This window comes from Suncus etruscus, chromosome 10 (genome assembly GCF_024139225.1).
Source record: "Suncus etruscus isolate mSunEtr1 chromosome 10, mSunEtr1.pri.cur, whole genome shotgun sequence".
NCBI classification, from domain to species: domain Eukaryota; kingdom Metazoa; phylum Chordata; class Mammalia; order Eulipotyphla; family Soricidae; genus Suncus; species Suncus etruscus.
In genome coordinates this window covers 30,087,260-30,093,701 of record NC_064857.1, presented here as the reverse complement: position 1 = coordinate 30,093,701, position 6,442 = coordinate 30,087,260, and the positions used below count along the sequence as shown (strand labels likewise).

The 6,442-nt window shown below is 40.3% G+C and overlaps 1 non-coding gene across 1 annotated transcript; it reads right to left on the bottom strand.

Moving 5' to 3' along the window:
* Window positions 1–400: 400 nt before the first annotated feature.
* Window positions 401–588, bottom strand: LOC126021345 (U2 spliceosomal RNA). Its single transcript, XR_007499889.1, has one exon. It is a non-coding gene; the product is annotated as a U2 spliceosomal RNA (small nuclear RNA).
* Window positions 589–6,442: the final 5,854 nt, after the last annotated feature.

The window sequence follows — 6,442 nt, the reverse complement described above, 5'->3', positions numbered from 1 at the left end:
ATACCTGGCCACTTTTAAGTGGACTTTGTTTTTCATTTATTGAAGTCTCTTAAGTTTTTTTGGGAAAAAATGATTTTAGTGATGATGAATTCTTTTATTTGTTGGTAATACTCTTTATCCTTCAAATTTGAGTGATCGAACCGATGTAATATTCTAGTTTAGAGATCTTTTTCATTTGGCAGTTGGTACATTTCATGACATTCCTTCTGACATACAGAGTTTCTGTTGGAACATCTGCTAATGGTGTTTGTGGGGATTTCCTTTCTTGTGTGTGATTGTGTTTTTCTTTGATGGCTTTTAGGATTCTTTCCTTATCTCTTGTGGTCCCCCACCTATTTAATTATGTCTTTTAGGGTGTGTTTGAGTTAAACTATGTTTTTCTTTGCCTTTTTAAAAATTTATTAGTTTCCGTTCCAGGAGGTACTGCAATACCATGTCGATTTGTGAAGCAGACGACAAAAGCTCCTATTTCGACGCCCTATTCCAAAAATCCAGTTAATATGTTGTCCTCAAATAGAGGACATATCATATATTAAACTGATAAGAACAGATACTACACTTGATCTTAGCCAAAGGCATAGAAGCGATATTTTCTTAGATTTTTTTGTTTTTGTTTCCAGACCACATCTGGTTATACTCGGAGATTAATCCTGATTCTACACTTGGGGATCACTCCTGGCAAGGTCAGGTGACATTATGGAATGTGGGGGATCGCACCAGGGGCAGATATATGCAAAGCAAGCACCTTATCTGCTGTACTATCTCCCCCAATCCTGAGTTAAATTATTTTTGATCGTTTTTCTCTTCTATTTAGAAATTTTAATTAACTTTTGAGTTTATTTTGTTTGGAAACTCTGAACTTCCTGTATCTACTTTCTAGTTTCTAATTCTTTTATCCACTTGGAAAAGCTCTCAGATATTCTTCCTTCCTTCCTTCCTTCCTTCCTTCCTTCCTTCCTTCCTTCCTTCCTTCCTTCCTTCCTTCCTTCCTTCCTTCCTTCCTTCCTTCCTTCCTTCCTTCCTTCCTTCCTTCCTTCTTCCTTCCTTTATTTATTTTGGTTTGTGGGCCAAACTCGGTGACATTCAGAGGTTACTCCTGGCTATGCGCTCAGAAATTGCTCTTGGCTTGGGGGACTATATGAGATGCCTGGGATTGAACCAGGTCCATCCTGGATGTGCCATGTGCGAGACAGATGCCCTACCGCTGCGCTATGGTGTCAGCTTTCTTTAAACTCCTGGCCCTACACTCAGAAATCACTCCTAGTAGATTCGGGGGACCATATGGGATGCCAGGATTCAAACCACCCCCTTCTGCATGCAAGGCAAATGTCATACCTCCATGCTATCTCTCCAGCTCCTCTTTTCTCTCTTTTTTCTTCCTTCTTCCTTCCTTCCTTCCTTCCTTCCTTCCTTCCTTCCTTCCTTCCTTCCTTCCTTCCTTCCTTCCTTCCTTCCTTCCTTCCTTCCTTCCTTCCTTCCTTCCTTCCTTCCTTCCCTTTTTCTTTATTCTTTCTTTTTTTTATTTCTTTTTTCTTTTTGTTCAGAGACTCCCCTGGCAATATTCAGGCATTACTCCTGGCTCTGCACTCAAGAATTATACCTGGCAGTACTCAGGAGACCATCTTGGATATTAGGGATTGAACTCAGGTTGTCCACAAGCAAGACAAGTGCCATACCCACTGTTATGGACCCTTATTTCTTCTGATATTATTACTGCTTTTTTTCTCTTCTTTGAAACCCTAATGATGCAAGTGCTGTTCTTCCTGATACTGTCCCACATAACTCTTAGATTGTTTTCATTTTTAAAAATTTTTTTTAGATTGTTTTCATTTTTTAAAAACGTATTTAAAGAAAATATATCACATAGTTGACACAATTGATCATAATACATTTGTTTCAGGAAGAACAAAGCAAAGTTATTAAAAAATAGAAAAACTAATAGATTAAGGACTGAGGGTGAAGTGTTTTAATATAGAGGAAGGTCTGGATGGGATTGAGGGGTGGAGGGATAGTTGGATTTCCAGAGGGGGGAAAGGGTAAGGTGTATGGAAGGGGTAGGGAGGGAGAAAAGAGAAAAATACATTAGAAAGAAAGGGAGAAGAGAAAAGATAGAAAGTAAAGAAAAGAATAGAAGAGAAAAAAATAAAAAAGCAAGTGGTGAGAAGAGAGGAGAGAATAGCAAGGGAATGCTATTTGCTTGAATGTGTTCAGTGAATAGAGCATGTAGTTTGAGTCTGTACGTCGCTGTTACTGCTTCGGTGGTCTGACTGGTCACGTGCTTGAAACCCTAAAAGAAGGTAAACCTAGAGATAAAGTGTATGTTAAAGAGTTTTCTCAAAAAAAAAAAAAAAAAGAAAAGAAAAAGAAAAAAGAAAGAGTTTTCTCGGGCCATCTCGTAGTGCAAACTAGGTATGTTATCTCGTGTGGTATCCCGAGCTGCCATCTTAGCTTGTCCGCCCTTTGTATCCAAGAACGCCTGTGGACAGAAAAGCTGAGAGTTTATTTTAAATATAGTCATGTGGAATCAACTTAGTCCTCAGGTGATTAGATACCATTCATCCAGCCTTGAACTCTGGATCCCAGGCATAGAATCGGCACAGCTCTTCACAACAGCTACAGGAAACAAACTCCATCTGGGACAGCCTTAATACTGCGGGGTCAACAACAAGGGCCAGCTCTAACATGATATCCTGACAATGAGGAAAATGTGAACAACTGGACCTGAGAGCAGATTAGCATACCTTACCAGCTAACGACAAGACAAAACCAGAAGACGCAGCACCCTTTGGTAGGTCCAAAAGCCAAGATCGTGACTTACAGATGACTGGCTACTAGAACCACGACCAGACAGTATACATCTTGGGACCAATATAAAAGCCCTAGTTTAGGGTTTGAACTTTCACTTGCACAATAATCATGATCCCCAGTCCCAAAGGTCTGATAGAGACAACTGCAACAGAATGGGGCTTCTGGAAGCACAAAGAAAGACGCTATCCTAGGTGCCATCCTAGGTTCAGTGCAAAGACCAAGATCACCAACCACAGAAGATGGATTAAAACGACACTGAGGTAACAGAACCTCTAGAACCACAAAGACTGACTTCATCATAAGACCCACCTCAGGATCTGTGCAGATACTGAGACCTCTAAACACAGAGCTCTGATTGTATCACCCTGGACAGAGCAGAAGTCTTCCACACACCAAAAAAACACCACCGGGAGAATAAATGATCCTGAGCAAAGTCTAGAGCTGATCCCATGACAGTATACTCCAAGGACGGAGAAACCCCATATTTCTTAGGCCAAGTGAATTCCTTTTCGAATGACCCCAATATTTACTGTGCCAGGGCAGGAGGGGAAAAAACAAAAATACAAAAACCACAAAACCTTGGTTATTTTATATATATATTTTTTTTACCTTCATTTATTATTGTTATTATTATTTTTATTTACCTATCTATTTTGGTCGATTTCTCTGTTTGGGTGTGACTATTGAAATCGTTGTCCCCAATTATACTTATTTTTTTCTCTTCTTTTCTCTTTTTTCGTTATGTGCTATGCCATGTTTCTTATTTCAAGACCATGGCGTGTTTTTGGTTTGTTTGTTTGTTTTTGTTTGTTTTGTTTTGTTTTTCATCTGTTTTTTGTGGTGCTTATCGATATAGCTGGAGTCCTCACTGGATAATTGACACTTTTTTTGGTACTGGTGGAGTGTTTCACCTTCTTTTTCTCCTTTCATCTCCCAAATCGATGATGAGAGCCTCTAGAAGGATTCCATCCATTTTTGGAGTATTAGACTCTTACCCCAGTTTATTTATCTTCTCTTTTTCAGGCAAAACCATGCAACTTGAACTAGCTAGTCCTGCCTACAGTTAGAGGGGGAGATAAGGGAGGCATCAAGACCAAACAGGTGCAAGACTACTAAGTAGTGGGTTGGATACAGAGGGGACCACATATTCTAGCCGCCCTGGGGGTGAGGGAAGAGGAAATGGGAGGTTGGACAAAAACGGAGGTGTAGGGAGGACAATTTGGTGATGGAAATCCCCCCTGATTTTATGTAAATATGTACCTAAAATGTTATTGTCAAAAATATGTAAGACACTAATCAAAAAAAAAAAAGAATTAAGTTTTAGGTATACCATGCTTCAACTGTTAAAAAAAAATAGAAAAACTAATGAGATGGAAGAGAAAGAAAAAGTTCAAGTAGCAAGTATATTTTTAAAAATCATTGAATGACCAATTAACTCATTAAAGGCCCAGCAGAAGGTTAATAAGCTTTTCTTCTCCCTCCTCTTTTTTTTTTAAGGATAAGAGTTAAAGAAGTACAGTAAAAATTGTTGTTTGCATATGTCCAGCAAAAAATTGTTGTTTGCATAGGTCCAGCTAAATATGGGCAACATGAAAAGAAAAAGCTTTGGCCTAAATACAAGGAGACTTTACCCCTGAAGTTTTCTGGCATAAGACCAACTCTAGGCTCCAGGCATACTAGGTTGTCAACTCAAGTCATTGTCTGTAGTGCCAATAAACTTTTTTTTTACACAGTCGCTGTTATTGGTGTCAGGTTTCTGTAGTTAAAGATCCTGGAATCTGCATATCCTACATCAAAGCCAGGATGATGTGGTGTGTCCTCTAGTTTCACCTCACAATTAGAGGGCAATGCAGAGAGCCCTGTCCTGAAGATAGGTCATCATTGTTGTTATCTTCTGGGTGTTAAGGGAAGTCTCTTTGGAGTAGGTCGATGCTGGAGCAGTGGTAGGGTCTTCCCTGGTAGAGGATTGCTTCCAGGTGATATTATAGACAACCATGGTTGTTTTGTAGATGGCATTCCTGGTTCAGGGGTGAATGGACAATGTCCGTTTTTCTGAGGCCTGAGCCAGGTCATTATGACAATGTCCAGGGTGTAAGGTCCCACTGTATTATAAGATTTGTGTATTCCCATCTTTATTAGTTAAGAACTTGTTTGTATGTATAGTATTTTCCTATTTTAATGTGCCTATGCAAAAGAGGAACAATGCCACATGGCATTATTGGTGCATATGGGGGCTGCTGAAACAAGTCAAACAATCCCTGTAAATTGATTCTAACATAAACTCTAAAGTTTAAGTCTAAACCGAGGGACTCTTCTACCAGAATTCCTTTTTGAACAGATCACAAAGAGAAGAACAGACAAAACAGTGGGGGAAACTGTCAGTGTATAAGAGAATGTTTAGTAAGGGTTAAGGAAATACATATAAAATATTCAAAAGATATAATGTGTCCCTTTTATGTCTTTTGAAATAGTTGGGGTGTGTTAAATCCGGTGTACTGATTTGGCCTGTGCAGTCAGATAACCGGCTGATAATAGTCCCATTTCAGGAAAGACACTTGAGCAGTGACTTCTCAGAAACCGAGTCTCTTAGCAAGCAAAGGTCCACAATGTAGGAAGGAGGAGGAAAAGAGGCCTCTAAGAGTAGGTCAATAGCAACTGTATTGGGATCTTCTCAGGCTGAGAATCTATCTTATCACTTAGGGTGCAGTTTGGCAGCTGGTTTTGAGTGGGGTTAATGATCTGCTTCTTGAGGAACCACAAACTTAAGGTAAAAAGGGTTAAATGTGGGGTAATGATGGTTGGTAGTGAGGGAGTGAAGTTCAAGAAATGAGCTTGTAGGGCGGTGGGCAAGGGAAGAATACAAGATGGACATTCTGCATATGCAAAACATACATTAATCATAGGGAATTCTATTAATCTATACTGTCACCCTGCACGGTTTTGAAAATGGAGACCGGTGAGAAAAAAAAGTTGCCACTGACTGCTCCAGTGCAACAATCTTGTGATGGGTGGGGTAATCCCTGGCCTCCCAACACCCCCTAAGCTAGGGAAAAGGCCTTCCGCCTGGGGCCTCCCTGCACCCCATGCTGGCGAAAACTAGCCTCCAGAACAGGAAAGGATTCAGTATAGAATCAGAAGCCAGAAATCCACCCACCTCCTCTTCATGCCCCTCCCCTCTAATGCAGGGTGAGGGTCAGGGAAAGCCTGGGGTCCCCTTTAGAGTCCTCCCTGGCACTCACCTTTCTGGCCGCCTGGGCCAGCACCCAGGGATGGCTCTGGTGTGTGTGGGGTATAGGGGGATGGCTGGGAGTATCCCTGGTCTCCCAGCACTCCCCAAGCTAGGGGAAAGGCCTTAAGCCTGGGGCCTCCCCGCACCCCATGCCAGAGAAAGCTAGCCTCCAGAACAGAAAAGGAGATAGTTTTTATTTTTTTAATTTATTTTTTCTTCTTTTTATTTATCATTTTGTATGTTTCTCTACTTATCTCTTCTATCTTTGAGTTCATTAATTCAGTTTTGCACATCTTCCATTTTGTTATTAAATTCCTCTATTGTATTTTTTTTACTGCAGCTAGAGTATTTAGCTTTGTTATTTATTTCTTGAGCTTTCTCATAATTTCTATAAATTTATTTTCC